The sequence below is a fragment of the Xenopus laevis genome, chromosome 7S (genome assembly GCF_017654675.1).
Source record: "Xenopus laevis strain J_2021 chromosome 7S, Xenopus_laevis_v10.1, whole genome shotgun sequence".
Classification (NCBI taxonomy): domain Eukaryota; kingdom Metazoa; phylum Chordata; class Amphibia; order Anura; family Pipidae; genus Xenopus; species Xenopus laevis.
The window spans coordinates 20,901,721-20,922,187 of NC_054384.1; the positions used below are offsets into that span (position 1 = coordinate 20,901,721).

The window sequence follows — 20,467 nt, forward strand, 5'->3', positions numbered from 1 at the left end:
TGCGCCGTTGCAGTCCGACGGTACGTCATCGTCATCATGAGTCGGCCAATATGTGCGCACTGTGCAGCACAGCCTGCTTAAAAATAAATGTGGTTGTAATGGGTTCCAGGCCAGCCAGCAACTGCAACCAGGGTGCAGGGGCCCCCATTGGTGAGGGGCCCAATCGGCCTAAGGCCGGCCCTGGGTGAGGGAAAAAATAAAGAGGGACAGCTCCTGCTGGCTACTTGGTGCGGGCCCGATTGGACTCGATCAGCCTCAGGCAGGAACTGCCATTAGTGACGCCATGTGCAGTGTGCTACAGAGAACGGCGCACTCAAATCCAAGTAACTTTTCTTCAGGGACGCGGCCCCCAACGGGGATGCAGGGGTACGGTCCCTGGTACAGCTGCAACATCTTCACCCCTGGTAGTTAAGCCACTGTGTGTGACTTTACTAGGCCTCTAAAAATATAATCATCTATAACCTGTTGGCCTCCAGTCAAGCCTGATGTTCTTTATGGTATTACAGGGAAGAATGGCATCTATAATCCAGAATATGCAGGTGGAGTCCATTGATGCAAAGGGGCATTATTTTAAGGTAGGAGGTTTTTAAAAAAAATGCTTATAATTTTTTCCAATTTTGTATTGAAGTTTGTCGAATTCCGTACAACACAATTCAGATATTATTTTCTTACTTTTTTAATTATTTGCCTTATTTATCAACTTTGACAACCTTTCACTGAAATTTGCTTGTCACCTCATACTTTCAGGAAAAATATTATTATTTTGGGCAAAAAAAAAAGCAATTTTACTACCAGTCAATCATTTTTTCAAAGGTTTTGGAGTGCTAATAAAATGATGGGATTCCCTCAACATTTTACTTCTCTGACCAAAATTCCCTTACTATATCAACAACTATTTTTTTCAATTTAACTTTTTCAACTTTTATTATAAAAAGCCATTTTCACTTGATTTTGCTGCCCAGCTCAATCTGTGATTTTTATGGCAGGAAAAATAATTATTTTGGGCAAAGTCAAAAATTTCCTTTACTACATCAACAAATATTTTTGTTTCAACTTTAATGAAAAGCTTTATAAAAACATTTTTTTTACTGGATTTTGTTGGCCAGCTCATACTGCCACAGATTTCTGTGGCAGGATAAATAATTAATTTGGGCAAAGTCAAAAGACCTTGGTTGTTTTACTACCAGTCAATCATTTGGTTAAATTTTTTTGCAATGCTATTCAAATAATGGAATCTCAGCAACTTTTTACTCCTTTGACCACGTTCCTTTACTACATCAACAAATATTTAAGCTTTCAACTTTTAATGGAAAGTTTTGTAAAAAGCCATTTTCAGAAGATGGCTATATATATTCAACTGTTATTTTAAATACAGTCCAACTAATTTATTATTTCATCAATAAAACATTGATGAAACTATTGCCTTTCAGAGCCAATTTTGCACTCATTAATGTACTGTGCTCTTGTACCTACTGTTATTAAATGATCCCTCGGTATGCCAGTTCAACCAAATTGGAAATTAAATTGCTGTTACTGTAATGCCAGTTGCCCTTGTAGAAATACTGATTTGCCTTTCTGGGAAATGTTCTCTGGATGTTTCCTGCTATGTAATATTGTTGTTCTCTTCTTTTGGAGCTGTGAGAATGCAGCAGAAGGATGTAATTATCTTTGCAAAGCAATGAGCCTTCTCCTTTGAACTCACAACTCGAGTCTTGATGCTTAGCAGCAAATAGTTTGAGACAAATACTGGATAGTGTGCGTGTAACCCTGAGTAACTGTGTCTGCTGCAGAGATATAATTTCTGTTTCATGTTAGAGGAAGTCAGTGGGCAACTAACCGTGCCACCGCTGCTGCCGCTAGATCTGACATACTCGTCATGTATTACAGAATGAGGCACCTCATATCAAATGCATTCTGTGTTGCCTTTATTATAGGATAAAAGATGCTAATTGGATCTGGAAATATAGGATTCTATTCCACAGATTTAAGATTTTTATGGTTCTCAAATTACTAGTCTTGTTATTATTTGTTGGAGTCAATGACATATTCAACTGGAAATGTATGTTTTTATTGTTTATACTTGTATGCCAAGTTTTTCTATTCATCTTTTTTTTCTTCCCAAATCCTGTCTGATTCCTAGCAGCCAGATGTAAAATTCTAAGCCTGACAAATGCACAAAATCATGTAAAAATCATGAAAAAAATATAAAATAAAGAACTGCTGCAAATGGCCTTAGAATATCAATATTTACATCATACTACCCTATACTACAAACTCCTTGGTGAAATTAAGCTTCACTAACTAACTAACGCTATGGGGCTGATTTATCAACATTCGAATTTGGCTTTTTACAAGAATTTGAGTATTTCTGAACTAATACTCACAAACTCGAATTATAGCTTCAAATCAATAAAGTATTAAACTAAAAAACTTGGATGTAAATCTATGATATCTAAAAGCTTGCCAGGTCATGCATAGTCAATTGGAGTTGTCCTAGGCAAAATTTATTCAATTTAGCTTTTTCGAGCCTTCTTAAGTTTGTAAACTAATTTTCCACTTTTATTTCTTATTATTATTTAATTATTTCAACTATAACTATTTGAGCTGGTAACATTAATGTTTTTTTTTAATTGTAAGTTTATTTCGGAATAAAAAACCTCTAAAATTACACAAATCCGATATTTTATAAATAGGTCTCTATGAGTGTTAGACATTTAGGGGCAGATTTATTAAGGGTCAAAGTGAAATCGAGGGAATTTTAGAAGTAAAAAAATTTGAAATTCAAAGTAATTTTTTGGATACTTCGGCCAACGAATAGAATACTGTGACTTCAAATTCGATTCAAAGTAAAATAGTTCAAATATTCGACCATTCGATAATCGAAGAACTGTCTCTTTAAAAAAAACTTCGACTTCAATACTTCGCCAAATTAAACCTGCCGAAGTGCTATGTTAGCCTATGGAGACCTTCTAGAGCAGTTTTCTAAGTTTTTTGAAGTTGAAGAAAAATTGTTTCATCGATCGCTGAAATCCTTCGAATCGCTTGATTCGAAGGATTTAATCGTTCGATCGAAAGATTTTAATTTGACCGCAAATGGCCAAATTCTATGAAAAAAGTAATATAATTCGATAGTCGAATTTCAAAGTATTTTCAACTTCGAAATTCGACCCTTGATAAATCTGCCCCTTAATGTAACTAATGGGGTGAATCCTGTACAGAAGCAGCAAGAGCACTATATATGTTTGCGACTTGATAGAGTCTCTGGTCTTCAGGTTCTGGTAATAAAGAATTTCCCCACATGTCTCAGGGGAAGTTGATCCACAAGCTGGCAGAGAAGAGACCTGATCTTCCAGGAAAGTATAGATGTAGCAGGAAGGTAATTCCGACGGGAGATATGTGGTCTTAATGATGACCTATTCCCACAGATACTTTGAAGAAATTGATACTTCACAAGGTGAACCTCTTTACAGGAAGGGAGGAATTAACAGCTGAAAGAACACAGATTCCCTCAAAGGGGAGTAACCAAGGACCTTGGGAAAGTTGGGTAAGTATTCGGCGCTGGATTAGGAGCCAATCAGTGATGTAAGACCCCACTGAGGTAGATCGCTATGCAGTCAATATTGGGGTAATGCAGAAATAAGCAAGCCAGGCAAACATAGACAGCAAGGCTTAACAGCACAGTCTTTGACAGAAATAAGCAGTCTTGCAGTTGAGAAAACAGGAAACCGTGTCAGTGAAGAAGGTGCCAGCCGAAAACAGAAACACAGGCAACAAGATCCATTCCACTGATGCGGAGAGGCCAAGGGTGAAAGGACCGAACCAATTCTGGAACCGAGCTGAGGTCTGGAACCAACAGGACCACGGAGCATGCAGATGCTGAAGCTTCTTCCAGGTTTGACCTAAGTATGTATAATTGTGCATGCGCTGCCCTTATGTAGTGGAGGAAAGGCAACTGCAAGCTCCGGCACGGAGCTTTGGAGCTGCGGTGCCTTAATATGAGGCCCATTTATCAAAGGTTGAATTTTGAATTCATTTTAACTCTAATTTGATTTTCCTTGATTGGGCGGTTATCAAATATCTAAAACTCCAAAAAACTTGAATGTGAGGAAGGCTAGTAATATCTTCAAATTTGTCGCTGGACCTCTGCCATTGACTTATACATGATCTTGGCAGGTTTTAGGTGGGGAATAGTCGAATTTGAATTTTTAAAGGGACCAGATCTGATAAATCTCTAAATTCTAATTTAATTTTGAATTAAAATTCGAATCGAGTTTGGATTATTCACAATTTGAATTTGAGAGTTTTGACCACAAAAAAAATGTGAAAACTCAAATTTGAATTAGATTTTTCAATTCGACCCTAAATAAATCTTCCCCTATATGTCTAACATTTGTAGAGTATTCTATACCAGGAATGCCTGCCACTATCATTTATGGGGTTCCTTATCCCAAACTTCAAGGCCTTGGTTACCTTAGGCCTTAATCTCCTCTTTAACTCAGACTCTCTCTTCACATTCCTTATTGTGAATGTGATCAGCAACTGGTCAGAGATTAATGTGAATTACATACTGTATATCAACTCTGCAGAGTGCTATGGAATATCTTGATAATAAAAAAACGATAATAATAATAATGTTGAACCCTCTTCCTTGGCTGAGCATCATATCGTTTTTTTAAAATCTTCCTAACACTTGTGCACAGAAATATTATATTCTCAAACCAAAAAAATTTGATTAATGGGACTGTGTGGTTTTTGTATCCCTTCAATACACTTCATAGTAAAGAGTCATATACGATTTTGTGAATGCAGTGCTGATGGAGTTGATGGAGATGACCTTGCCCTGTTCAGGCTGCCAATCACAAAGAGAACAATAGGCAAATAATTACAAGTTACAAAGCTGTGACAGGAGAAGAATAATGTACTCAGTTCACAAATGCCTTGCATTCATCCAGTATTGAGTGTTACATTAAATTCACATGTATACAGATTCTGTTTATCTAAGGAGATATGTATAAACCAACAGTTAATCTGTCATACAAATTGTACAAATAAAGGGCTTTCTGAAAGGATGTTCCATCATTTAAACCAAGGCCACTAACAGGGCTGCTTATAAACAATGAAAATACCTCTAAAACTAAGGAAAAGAAAGCAACATAAAAAATATGTATGTTATATATGTTTAACTTAGGCCACTTTTCAGAAATAAAAAGTTACGAACAACAATAAAACTGGGCAAGTTAAACAAACCCATTACCTTTTTATGAGTATAGAGAAGCAAGATGGGGGTGCAGCAGCAGCTCTGGAGGTTCTTTATTCTATATTTTTCTTTATATTGAGGCCCTCTACTGTTCATCTTACAGTCTCTTACAGTAATGTAACTACATGGAGCAAGGCCAGATGCGGCGGATTTGTGTTCACGTAAATTGCTGGTTGGCCTGTTTATTTTTCAGTTTTTTGTTTAGAGACAAGCATAAAAAACAGGTGTACTGCCAAAGAGAGCCTCCTCTATTCTGCATGTCAACAGGCTATCAAATAGCCGATGACAGTCCTTTTTTGGTTGTGTGATTCTCTAACTCGTTTTACATTTGAATCTGGCTCATGAGTTTGGGGCCCCCATTCTACATTATAGGCTGTTAAGTCTATCTATGCTTATAATATACTAATGTGTGTTTTCCCAAAATGCACAGGTCTTGATCAGTGTCAGATGGATACCAGGAAAACTCACGGTGGCCACAGATGTCTGAGGGTCCTCCTACTCACCCAACCATTTCCTTTGTATGCCTATACCATGGCCATTGCTCTTTGAGAATGAAGCAGAAATGATCCTGGCCCGAGGCAGCCTTCCTTCTGCCGTCCCCCTCCCAGTGGCACTCACCTTTTCAGTGCCAGAGGGGTCGGGGGGTCCATGTCGCTAGTGCAGAGAACTTGCAGAGAATTGCTCTCTCTGCACTATAAGAGACGAATTTTCGGGTTAAAAAATGGAAATTTGGCTCTTATAGTTACCTGGAGTGGCATGTTTCTCAACTCACTTCATTGGCGGAGCGCCCCTGGAACTAAGAGAAGAAATGGAGGAAAGGATAGATGATATTATATAATTGGAAGTAATTAAGAGAAAAATAAAATTAGGTAGACATTAGTGATGGGCAAATTTATTCGCCAGGTGCAAATTCGTGGTGAATTCTGAGACGCCAGCACCGTTTCTCAAATTTTTCGCCGTTTCTAATTTTTTAGAGAAGTGAAACGGCCCAAATTCACCCATCACTACTAGACATAGAGATATATTGATATCTATAAATAGCACCCCAGTCCAAAACTGGTTCTGTTGAACTTGCCTAATACACACCCAACCTAAAGAGCCATCCCACAAAGGAACCAGAGATCACAGGACCTTATATGGATTCACACATTGTGTAGTGGCCAGAACAGATGCATGCTGGTGCAGTATGGAGGATTGCAGGGTTTGCAACATATAGTTGATATTATTTGTGCCATTCTGACACTGTTCATCCATAATAAATGGCTTTACGTTAAGAATATTATAGTAACATTAAAATCAGTTAGAATTATTCTGATTAAGAAAACAATGAAGCAAAACCTTATAAAGCTGTAAGCCTGCTAGTATAGTTCATTTCGTGAATCAAACTAGAAGCCACTGAACGGTAATGGCATTGTTATACAAGCTGTGTTTTTAAGCTGCAGAGTTCATATCATATGTACAGCGTTGCGTTGAAAATAATTATTTTAAAAACCATTCACAGTGCTGTCATTTTCGCCAAACAGGTCTCATTAGACAGCACATTGTGGTGTTTTTGTTGGAAAATAACAACAGTAAAAATAGCTATCATAAATGATAGTTGAATTATGCTATTGTTGGCATCAAGTACAACTGGGATTAAATATATATATATATATGTGTACGTATTGTTTTTATTTCTTTCTTTATATAGCGCTATATAACTATAGGTATAGTAATAATTAAGTTATACAATGCTTAAGAGCTAAGGGTTTTCAATACACAGTTTGGACGAGGTCCCTGTCCCAAGGAGCTTACAATCTATTTTATATATATATATCTATATTTGGTTTTTTTTTGCAATATCATATGGCAGCTGCCTAGTAACCCCATAGGCTTGCACATGAGATAATTGCATCCTGGTCATTAGCAGTCAAAGCGCAGCTACTCAGTGGCCTATTAAAGGGTATGTATTGGAATGTAGTGTAGGGATGTGTTTTATCTACCTTGTTAAGTAAAAGTACAGTAGGTGTTATAATACCCAAGAAATAACATATATATCATTTCCAGTACCAAACAAGCATTTTGCAATTTTACAACTTGCCACTGTTTCACTGTTGCAGGCAACCAATCTTCTTGTGTGCCATTGCCCTTAAGGGCACATTTGGGGTTTTTTTCTGCTCGGCTTCTTCTACATCATCCAGGGAGATTTTCACATGTCTGAGTGTTATATGTGTTATATGTGTCTAGTCTTGTTTGCATTTGTGTTTGTAGTCAGCATTAAAGCACCCTGCAGCAGCAATTCTGCACCTGGTACACTCTCCTCATTTGTTTAACCATTTTTTAGTCTTGTTTGCATATCTATGTGTGCTTGAGAAGCCATGTCTGACATTACAATGTATATGACATGGGATTGGAATTAGGGGCACAATACCTGCAAGCAAGTTCCAAGACCTGAAGGCTCATTTAGTAACAGAAGGTACACTACAACGCAAAGGTACTTGCCAAACTACATCCTTCTCTATATTTGCAGCATGCAATATGATTACATGATTACAAGACACACAGTACAGGGTACATGAATGCAAGGGTACCTCTCAATGGTCTAGTTTTTTTGCATGAGTTCCACATGGCAGACGCAAAAATGGGCAGGCTGAATTGGGCAAAAAGGGCCAGGCTGAATTAGGCATTATTATAGCCACCTACTCATGGGCCTAGCAGTATCAACCATTATTGACCCTAATTTAGCTTGCCTCAGAGTGTTTCCTGGAGTAGCCGAACTAGATTGAGTTTCTGATTGGTGCATTCAAGCAGCAGCCTGCTATGGTAACTGCCTTTGTCATGGGATGAAAACCAAACCCTTGTTTTGAGTTTGAGTAGTGTTCCAGTTGCTCTGCAACAAGCAAGATCCAATAAGTGTCCATTCTGAACCATAACAATTAAAGCTACACACTCCAGACTCAAGAATCTGTTCCTGTGCCCTCCTACAGGCCATGCAGCAAAATATGAGTTAGCTGTGAGATAAAAAAAAATTTGAAAAATAAAAACCAAATAGAGGTACCCCCAAACCATTATGTGTTCCTTAATGGGAAGCCTCCGTCCTTCTGCTGTGAATGATGGCTGATAATATTTTTATTAGAAAATGGCACCATGGAAATAATCATTGTTATAAAATATAAAATAAAGAATTTGCCCTATGGAGCATTACCTTCAAAAATCAGCTGCCAGGTACATTATTCAGTTACTCAATAAATCCTTTATAGACCTGAAAACTAAAATTGAGGCTCCACAGACAGAGAGAGGGGGAGATGAATAATGAGAAACTCTACAGTGTAGCACAAATGAATACATTCACTCCCCCATTATAACCATTCAAATATCAGTAACTATATCTGTGCCTTGAATCAGAACGTGTGGCAATAACCTGAAAAGTTGGCCTTGATCAACTAAGCGGCAAAGAGAATTAAGGGAAGATACAACAGCCCCTAATACATTTTCTAAGGTATAATACGTAAGTACTTCACATGGTTGCTTGGTTCCACAAGTATGGTACCTATTATGTGGAATGCTTGGGACATGGGGTTTTCCGCTGCTAAATAACATTTAAAATTTAAATAAACCAAATAGGATTGTTTTGCCACCAATATACAGCTTAGGTACCATGAAGTACAGTATAATGCAGCTATAGGGGGCTGCTAACCCATCAATAACAGAGGATTTGTACATAGGTGGAGAATATCATCACAAAATGTACTTGTGTGTGGACCCATTTAATTATTTATAAGGTTTATATGAAACTATGACTTTGTATGTAGTATTCTTTTGCTTGGGAAATCCAGTTTTATGTTTCTAAATTTTGACTTGAGGTTGCTCTGGTTTTGCTTGCACAGCTTTCTAATAAGCTTTTCTGGACTGCTGTGATGTAAACAGTACAACTGTTCCATAACATCTGTTGTCCTAAATCATCATAGAAGCCATTTTTTACTACAAGGAAATATGTTTCTAATCTGAATGACAAGGAAAAAGTGAATGACTGGGGATAGAGTCCTGCAGCGGGTTGGGTACCCGCGGGTTAGCCGCAAAAACCTGCGGTACCCTGCGAGTTGCGTGTAGAAGTTCCAGGTGTGGGTATAGAGGTGGGTCGGCGGTTCTGCTGGTTTGCGGGTGGGGCCGTGGGTCTTCTCAACATCGATATTTACTCCTTTTTTTTGGTCACGTCTATTTCCGATTATGTCACTTCTTTACAATGACAGCACTTCCTGATTCTTGATGGTCAGTGGGTCGCGGGCTGCGGATAAGGTACTTGTGGGTCGCGTCCAAGCGGGTAAGAATGCGGGTTGCGGGTTTGGGTTGCGGATTGCAGGTTGCGGGTAGGGGTCAGGTTCGGGTCCCAAAAAATGGACCCGCGCAGGACTCTAACTGGGGATGCCAAATTTTTAGGCACCCCCCAAGTGTTTGTAATTGCTCAGATTCTGGACCAGCACTCCTTCTTCTCTGGCCTGGGGTACTATCCTATTATACATTTTGATTTACATTTAGTTTATGGCTACAATTTTATGTGTCTCTGTGCTAGATCCATACCTATCCAGTTCTCCCAAGTACTGTAGCTGCACTGAATGGTTACATTAAGTGGCCTCCAGGTCACTTATACGTGTTATTAATTGGTTTGAGGGATATTGCAAGCACTCCATAAATTGGAAGGCTTGCTACTTCTGATAGTAGTGTTGTGAAGTCTCTTGTGACATCTAACAATGAAGAGTATGAGGCTGTGCTTATAAGTGAATACTAGATACTTATTCTGCTATTTTTGGGCTTACAGGGACAGAGATGTTGACAGAGATATCTTCAACAGTGTCATCACTCTAATCCTCCTCTATGGTAGTGAAGTGTGGGTTCCTGTCACATACCCAGACCAATCCAAATTTGATTCTAGCGCAACAGAAATATTCCAACTGAAATTCTGTAAGCAGGTCCATTGGAGCACCTCAAACTCTGCCTGTCAGACTGAGCTGTGCAGATTTCTCCAAGGTTTCCCCTTACAGAAGTAGGTGCTCTCATACTGGGCACACTTACAGAACAGAAGCCCCATGACCTACCGCCATAAAGCATAACTGAACCATGTTTCCGGGAAAACCATGTGCCCTGAAACAACTCATCAGTGTCCTGCCCACCCAAGACTCCCACCAACTGACAAAAGGCCAAGTAACACAAACAATAAACAAATCCAAAGAGCAATATGTCTGTGATTGGAGGAATGAAATATCAAACTCCCAGAAACTTTCCATCTACCAATCACTGAGGAGGGAATACAGGCTGGTTTTATATCTGGAAAGGCTACAGAACCCCAAATACACACAGATCCTAATTATGTACAGACTGAGTGCTCACAACTTGGAGATTGAACTGGGACTGAACAGACAAACCTACAGGCCCAGGGAGAGCAGAATGTGCCAGCTATGTGACCAGTGCTACAGTGCCCCAAATACTGACCAGGAGGCACTGAGGGAAACCCATTTCCAAAGACTCTCCCATCACATCCCAGACTTCACATTCATAAAAGAAGAGAGGAAACTCCACAACCTCCTGGGAGGAGAAGCAATGACAGTAGCAATAGCTTCACAATATGTAAGAGACTGTCATAGACTGAGAAACAGGAATTCCCCCTGCTCCCATAAACTGTCCCCCCTAACCTCACCCATTTCACCCCTCTACCTGCTTTGGCAATGCTAAATGTATTTGGTCCTGCCAATAAAGCTCACTTGATATGATGTCTCAGAGGGATATCCCAGGCTATCACTTCACAGGGACAAAGATGTAGACAGAGATATCTCAGAGAGATAAGCACAAGAACAAAGATGTAAGAGAGATAGCTCAAAGGGATATACCAGACTATCAGTCCACAAGGACAGAGATGTAGACAGTGATATATCAGAGGGGTATCCCAGGCTAACACTACATAGGGACAGAAATGTAGACAGAGATATCTCAGAGGGATATCAGCTTATTTGTAATACAGCCAGTTGATATTGTTCGTTTTTATGAGTTATTAGCTTTAGATGTCACAATGTAATCAACAATTATAAAAAGTGCCTATTGTTGTCTGTAGTTTCTCTAACCAGCATGCTTAACTCTGCCATTTGCCATACTAATATTAACACTATAATATTAACACTAGAAGAAGATTAATGGAGGGCAGAAAACAAGTATAACCATGGTTTTGCACATTGATGAAAGCTGCTAAATAGTCATACTTTCATTTCTAAGAATGTTCTTTCATTCATTTCTCTTACAAGTTGCTACAAAGTAGCAAGTGTTTTCTTTTCCTCATTAAATCTCAAGCTTTACTGACCTGGATACCAAGCAAAGCTGCAGCCTTTTTCAAAATGTAATTTGTACAAAATAAATTTGATTAGTGTTGGTTGGCAGATTGTCCCTAAATCAGTCCGTTGATTTCCAGGAATAATTTATTTTAAAGCGCAGCAATTTATTACGAAACCACTTCCATTAAAGTAATTGACAAAATGTGTTTACAGATGTGAGCAAATATTACACCCGTTTGCTTTTCAGGTCATTTTAGTAGCAAACAGACTATTTAACTCTGTCTCTCTCATTATTTCTCTCTTTGTCTGTATTGGGGGAAAGCCATAAAACAAGGCGAGTTGAGTGTAAGTAGTTTGGAGAAGAGTATTTACAAAATGTTTATAAGTGATTTATTTTTAGGTGCAAGGTGTTCTATCCAATTTTAGTTGGACTGACTTACACTAGCTGAAGAGGTTTTATAGCAAACTTTTATCAATTTACATTTAGGGAATCAAACCGAACATTAATGGGGTATGTGGGTTTCTACTCGGACTCTGGCACCCATGCTGCAACATAATGTAACTTTTACACATTGTTAAATCAGCAATGAATCTGAATGGAATAAAAGTCAGGTCCATATGACCAGATATATATGATAGTACAGGAATCGGACCTGTCATCTAGAATGTTTGGGACCTGGGGTTTTCTGGATAAGGAGTCTCCATACCTTAAATCTGCTAAAAAAAAAAAATAATTTAAAGGAACAGTTACACCAAAAAGGAAAGTGTTTTAAATGAATGACAATATAATGTACCGTTTCTCTGAATTGGTAAAACTGGTGTATTTGCATCAGAAACACTTCTATAGTTTATATAAACAAGCTATTGAGAAGCCATGGGGGCAGCCATTCAAGCTGTGTATCCTGTGCCTTTTCTCCTTTTTCAGCTTTGAATGGCTGCCCCCATGGCTACACAGCAGCTATTTTATATAAACTATTGTAGAGTATCTGAAGCAAACACACCAGTTTTACCAGTGCAGGGCAATAGTACCATTTGGGGGCACATTTACTATGGGTCGAATATCGAGGGTTAATTACCCCTCGATATTCGACTGTCGAAGTAAAATCCTTCGACTTCGAATATCGAAGTCGAAGGATTTACTGCATTTCCTTCATTCGTACGATCGAAGGAAAAATCTTTCAATCAAACGATTAAATCCTTCGAATCAAACGATTCAAAGGATCTTAATCTATCGATCGAACAATTTTCCTTCGATCAGAAGTTTGTTAGAAAGCCTATGGGGACCTTCCCCATAGGCTAACATTGATGCTCGGTAGGTTTTAAGTGGCGAAGTAGGTGGTCAAAGTTTTTTTTAAAGAGACAGTACTTCGACTATCGAATGGTCGAATAGTCGAACGATTTTTAGTTCGAATCGTTCTATTCGAAGTCGAAGTAGCGAATTCGATGGTCGAAGTAGCCAAAAAAATTCAAAGTATTTTTTATTCTATTCCTTCACTCGAGCTAAGTAAATGTCAAATAATGTCATTCATTTTAAACATTTTCACTTTTTGCTGTTACTATTCCTTTAAACATTAAATAAACCCAACAGGATTGTTTTGCCTCCAAAAGGCATAAGTTGAACTATATCTTAGTTGGGATCAAGTACAAGGTACTGTTTTAATATTATAGAGAAAAAAGGAAATCATTTTTTTAAATTCTGAATTATTATTTGATTATGATGGAGTCTATGGGAGATGGCATTCCCGTAATTCGCTGCTTTCTGAATAACAGGTTTTTGGATAAAGGATCCCATACCTGTAGTGTCAGGTGTGGGTTCTGCTGCGATTGTATAGAAAACAGTAGTCTGAATGTAGGTGCTTGGTGCTATTAATTAGCAGATGAATTTTCATGTGAGTTTTAAATAGGTTACAGTAATATTTTTGCTTTTCCAATAGGGTGTTCGGTAAATAGTAAAACTAATAATGCAATATCAGCAAGGTTTGCTTTGGCCTATTGGAAGAAACATTTATTGCCACTTAGCTTGCTAAAGACAACTCGTTTATTAGTGACGGATGAGTGCTTTATAATGTACTTAAATACATACTGTATGTAGACACGTGTACAGAGGCATAAACATCTTCCAAATATGAGAGGGGTACAATGAACATTTGTACAAATACAACATTTTTAATTCTATTCTTTCAATGTTTTTTCTTGAGCATATGAAATACCTGCTAGATCCTATCTGGTTCAATTGGGAAATGAGACCTTTGGGTGGGCAGGTTTGCTTGTTATTTTTAGCTGGGTGCATTGCCCATCTGTTTATTAAACACTGCCCAGTAAATGACATAGCCCAGGTCTTTAATCAAAGTTTGACTTCACTGTAAGTATTTAATCAAATGCTCAACGTTCAAATCAAACTCTTAAAATACATCTTCTTTTTCCTTAGAACACCCTGATATCTACTCTGTTATTAAGCAAGAAAGAAAGCAAGAAAGTGCTGCATGCAGATATTACTGGAAATTTAGTGAGGAACGAATACATCATTGACCATTTTAGGCTAAATCTGCCATCTCTGCCAAAACATTGCATTTGTACTGAAAAATTTTGCCCGGTGCATCCCAAAAGTTCCATTTCCATGATCGCATTCGATTTTATCCACTGTTTGCACCATTTTTGCATGCCAAGTCAGTTTTTAGATGAATGGGATTTTGTGACAAAATAATATGAATAAACACTCTGTGGGCTCTGTAACATGGGGGTTACTCTATGTAAGTAATCCATCCTCCTTTTTCCCAAATAGCAGGTCTTTGGTCGGAGTCTCATACTTTACACTGTACGTTAGCAAAATACCTGCTCCAGAACCATGGAGCAAGCTAATTCCATTACAGGTATGGGACCTGTTATCCAGAATGCTTAGGATCTGGGGTTTTCCAGATAATGGATCTTTCTGTAATTTTGATCTTCACAGCTTACATCTTCTAGAAAAGCATTTAAAATAACCCCACTAGGCTGGTTCTGCTTCCAATAAGCATTAATTATATCTTAGTTTGGCTCAAGCACAATGTTCTGTTTTATTATTACAGAGAAAAAAGAAGACAATTTTTCAAAATTTGGATTATTTGGATAAAATGGAGTCTATAAGAGGCAGCCTTCCCTTGATTCAGAGCTTTCTGGATATTGGGTTTACAGATCCCATATCTGTACCTGATTTAGATGGACTTCGACTCTGATACGTCTTATGCCAACCAGTCACCTACATTACCTACTCACCAAGTAACTGGTTTAGCAGCTCCTAGGCCTGTCTACTAGTGATGGGTCGAATTGCGCCTTTTCGTCTCGCCGAAAAATTAGCGAATTTCGTGAAACAGCGAAAAATTTGCGAAACTGCGCCGGCGTCTCGTTTTTGACTCCAGCATCCGTTTTTGATGCCGCTGTCCGTTTCTTTGACACCGGCGTCCATTTTTTTGGCGAAAATGCGGCGGCGCCCAAAAAACGGACGCCGGGGGCCATTTTTTTGGACGCCAGCGAATTTTCACGGCCGTTTCACAAATTTATTCGCTGGCGGCGAATCATGCAAATTCCAAATGCCTGCTGATTAAATTCGCCCAACACTACTGTCTACACAATTTTTTTGCCATAGGATATAATGGCACTTGTATGACTTGAACACAGCCTTTTACAATGATTAACAATGACAAGATTGACCCAAGAGAACCTTGAAGTGGCTTTTTGACATTCTTAGTGTAACTAGCAAGAGGTAATTCAATTAGATTTAATGACATTTAATGAAATCTACAAGTAGAATTGAAAAAAAGGTGCAAGAGGATGATATGGCCCACTTGAAGTATTGGTCATGGTCACATAATATTATTATGTTCAGCACAATTAATACAAAAGGCACCAGAAAGCCTTGTACCTCTATATACAGTGGAATTTACCTGCTTTATAATAAACGTACTCAACGGCATTTTATTACATAGAGGAACAATGTTTCCCCTATGGAATGATTTGGACAACATTTTCACTTGTTTCTTAGATTTGACACTAGGAACCTAATATTTGGCTTTGATATTGTAGGTTAGTATAGTCCCTTAAAGGGATACTGTCATGGGAAAAACATTTTTTTTCAAAATGAATCAGTTAATAGTGCTGCTCCAGCAGAATTCTGCACTGAAATCCATTTCTCAAAAGAGCAAACAGATTTTTTTATATTCAATTTTGAAATCTGACATGGGCCTAGACATGTATCAATTTCCCAGCTGCCCCTGGTCATGTGACTTGTGCCTGCACTTTCGTAGAGAAATGCTTTCTGGCAGGCTGCTGTTTTTCCTTCTCAATGTAACTGAATGTGTCTCAGTGAGACATGGGTTTTTACTATTGAGTGTTGTTCTTAGATCTACCAGGCAGCTGTTATCTTGTGTTAGGGAGCTGTTATCTGGTTACCTTCCCATTGTTCTTTTGTTTGGTTGCTGAGGGGGAAAAGGGAGGGGGGCGATATCACTCCAACTTGCAGTACAGTAAAGAGTGATTGAAGTTTATCAGAGCACAAGTCACATGACTTGGGGCAGCTGGGAAATTGACAATATGTCTAGCCCCATGTCAGATTTCAAAATTGAATATAAAAAAATCTGTTTACTCTTTTGAGAAATGGATTTCAGTGCAGAATTCTGCAGGAGCAGCACTATTAACTGATTCATTTTGAAAAAATTTTTTTTTCCCATTACAGTATCCCTTTAAGGAATACAGGGATCCCTCCTGAACAATATGTAATATTAATCTAACCAAAGAACTAGATTTATCAGCTGTCACATTGCTAGAATTATACAGTTCTGAAGATTCTCATTCCGGTTTGATACGGTTTAATAAAAGTTTTTCTAATTTCATGTAAAAGCAACATGTTATACAGGCAGTCCTCTGATCATTACCTTTCAATATGCTGTCCAAGGATTTGCTGAATTTTAACAGGGTGATTTATATATCACTGCTATGCAAGCTTTCTGCCTTTCAGCCCTTCAGCTGACAAATGCATTTTGGACGATCGGTACAAGCAAATTTAATCAGCTTGGATGTAAAGTGTGCAGCTATAGCCATTTCCACTGCCTCTTTTTCCACTATATTCTATCCAATTAGAGCAGCAGGAGGGATTTGAACCAAAGCTGGTGGTGGGAAATAATGAATCAAGTCCCTAAACAATGAATAAAAGGAAAGACACACACTTTACCAGTCCCAATCAATACTGATGAACAAAGCCAGGACAGCAAAGCATAAAACACATTTGCAATTCAATTTGGTAAAGGTACGAAGGCATTAAGTCATGCAGAAGATCTATGTAAAAAATGCAGCATCCCTTTTATACAAAGTTACTCTAAAACCTCTTTTATACACTGCTCATTTAATAAAGGCTTGAATTTGGTTTTTAGGCTATTTAGGTTAAAATTGAGATATGTCATCCTAGAACATAGAAATGAAAGTGTGAAAGAGAAATACTTAAATATTCAGAATGTACTGTAGCTATTGCTTTATATTCAACTAAAGGATGGTTATCCCAAATGTACATATTCGTGGAATCATTTACCTTTTGAAACAATCAATATTGGAGTAAACTAACAGGTATTTTGAGGAACCAACATTGCCTAGGACCAACAGCAAACAAAATATTTGACTCTGGGGGGCAATATATAATTACATAAAACAAATATTGATTCTCAAAAATTAGTATAGTTATGGGACCTGTTATCCAGAATGCTCAGAACCTGGAGCTTTTCAGATAACCGATCTTTCCGTTATTTGGCTCTTCATACCTTGGGGCAGATTTACTAAAGGGCGAAGTTGCTACCACTAGTGACTTTGCCACCTGCAGGGACATTGGCGATTTACGGACGCAGGCGCCAATTCACTAGCGAAATAGACTGGCGTTAGCGGTCATTTGCACTCTATCACCACTCTATCTAGCAAACTGATTAGATAACCATTCCATAGGAACCATACAGTACTCTATGTTCTACATCATCTTGCTTGGCTAAGCTGTTGCTCCTTTATTATACAGATGCTGATTTAGAAAATAACAAAGTAAAAATAAGGAGTCATAAATAAAGTCAAGCAACTGACCCAAGTGAAGAAAAGGGGTTAACAAAGGTTTAATTAGAATGCCTTTCAATTAGAACTTCCCTAGTTAGTAAGTCAACGACAGCAGCCTCATTTATTTATAGATTCCTGATCCTGATTCCTGACTTACAAAGTACAAAGTGATTGCCCATGGATTTTCCCCAGCAACGCCAATGACATAAATTGACCTGTAACATGGCTGAGCCACATAATCTACGCATACCTCACATTATTGTGGACTGATAATGCATATGCTAATCCACTGCACTAAAGCTACACAATCAATCAGGGCTTTAACATGCAATTAACTGGCCTCCAATTCATTTTCCAGCTTGGGACCTTTTAATCCTTTTAAATACAGATAATAATGCATGGGTCATTATGGAAATTAAGAATAGCTATGCATTGCTTTAAGCCTTATAAAATCATTAATATTTGCTGCCAGGCATTTTCTTAGGAAACACTGACACATTGGGGGTCTTTATTTATTTAAAAAGTTTGCACATTGCGTATTTATTCACAAATAGTTGTCCAACCCTTTCTAAAAGCTATCTAATGTATCAGCCTGTACGACTGGTTCAGGAAGAGAATTACACATCTCTACTGTAAAAAAAATCTGTTCCAAATATTTAGCCGGAACCTCCTTTCTTCTAAACGCAATGGGTGCCCTTGTGTCAGCTACAAGGACCTATTGGTAAATAAAGCATTAGAGAGTTTATTATATGATCCCCTTATATATGTATACATAGTTTTTATATCACGCCTTAAGCGCCTCTTCTCCAGCATGAACATCCCCAATTTGGCCAGTCTTTCAAACACCTTTTACAAGCTTAGTTTTCCTTCTCTGGACCCTCTCTAATTCAATAATATTCTAGATGGGGCCTTACCAGTACTCTATACAGTGGAAGAATAACCCCCTCCTCCCATGAATCAATTCACCTTTCATTACAACTCAAGACCGTATTTTCCCTAGATGTTGCTCACTGGCAGTGCTTGCTACAGCCAAGTTTATTATCTATAAGGATTTCAAGGTCCTTTTCCATAATGGATTTGCCTGGTAAACTAATAAACAAGTTCACATTTAAGATGTTTCCGTTTCCAACTTTATTTTGGAAAAAATGTCACCCTTGATTTGAAAAACATGCCTCTGAGTATATGCCATGACACGCAGAAGCTGATTTATCAACATAGATACTAAATTGCAGCAGATCAGTTACCCATAGCAACAATCACATCTTTTTCACACTTGCAGCTAATTGTTTGCAATCGGCAACTGCACTTGTTCAATTTAGCACCTACAGTATGTTAATAAATGAGTTTAAATATCATGTCAAGAACCACAACAACATTAGAGTCTCAACCAGGGTCTTGAATATGAAATCCAAGAAACTAGATGTGCAAATACTACAGAGACATACGTTCCACATATGGTGATCCTAGAATTCCAGATTGCAGTTTATTACTGCACATTAAGCAGGTTTCCAAGTTACTATATAAAACCTGGGAAATATGGAGGCCATTTACTGCTATTATTAGTTACTTTGTGAACTGGTTATTGAGCAGAGGAGGTCATTAAAAGTAATCTCCACCTTCTGCTACACAAGCCAGAGAAAGGAATTTATGTTATAGATAAAGGCTGAGAAGAACATGCTTGGATGCAAAATACCCCAATGTTCCCAGTTTCATTGTCTTAGACTTGGTGGTCATATTCACTAGACTGGGCTGCAGTATTAAATAGTCCTGCTGTAAGAGACCAAATGAACTGTGGAAAGGGGTGGATAATCCAAGTGGTTCACTAAAATGGAAAATACTGAACTTCCTACCTATTACAAGAGATGAGAGGAGCCACTTGAAGTTTGTTGAGCCAACACATTCAACAAACATTTTAACAAAGTCAACAAGGTATATTCTTGTTGCGCAGGAGTGACTTGGGTAGTTCGGCATTCTGAGAGCTTTATTTATCTGTAAGTTTGCATTTAGCTGAATAAATAGTTGCGAGAGGGGATGGACTAGAGGTGATGAGATAAAATTACATGTCACTTCAAATGCAAAAGGCAGTGGGATATCTCTGTAGAGGTCTCTTTTACTATACAAATTGCTGTATTGCTCCATTCATTTCTATGGGATTTTTAAAGGCGTATTTATCAAATGGTGATAGCGAAAGTTCACCATTTGATAAATACGCATTTAAAAATCCCATCGAAATTAATGGAGAGAGGCGGTATTTCACTCTGCGGACTGTGGAGATCTCTAACTTCACTCTTTGATAAATCTACCCCTATGCACCCTATCACATTCACACATTTGAGGGTTTTTGTTAAGGAGAAATTAACCTGCCTTTCTGATTTGGAGCGTGGGAGCGTTTCACCAGTCATCCAACTGCCTTTCTTAATTAATAGTGCTGCTCCAGCAGAATTCTGCACTCAAGAGCAAACTTTTTTATATTTAATTTTGAAAACTGACATGTGGCTAGACATGTTGTCAATTTCCCAGGTGCCCTGAATCACGTGACTTGTGCACTGATAAACTTCAGTCACTCTTTGCTGCTGCACTGCAAATTGGAGTGATATCACCCCAGCTGAGAAAGCTAATTGGATGACTGGTGAAACAACTTCAAGACAAACACAGAAAGTTATTTTGACTTATTTCTACAGATATACCATGACCTGGATGAATAAGAATCCTTACAAACATAGGAATACCCCAATGAAACCCACAGAGATAGGGTACATAAAAACCCCTCACTTAGCCACTCTAAAAGGAAATATATTTTCATACCTAACCAAGCCCACTCTCCTCCAAGCCCCGCTCTTTTTGGGTTTTGATC

At 38.2% G+C, this 20,467-nt stretch overlaps 1 protein-coding gene across 1 annotated transcript in view; it reads right to left on the minus strand.

Moving 5' to 3' along the window:
* The window catches only part of LOC121396214 (Kv channel-interacting protein 2-like), a 219,523-nt gene that overhangs the window by 192,136 nt on the left and 6,920 nt on the right, over positions 1-20,467 (minus strand). The gene's annotated exons all lie outside the window — the stretch shown is intronic.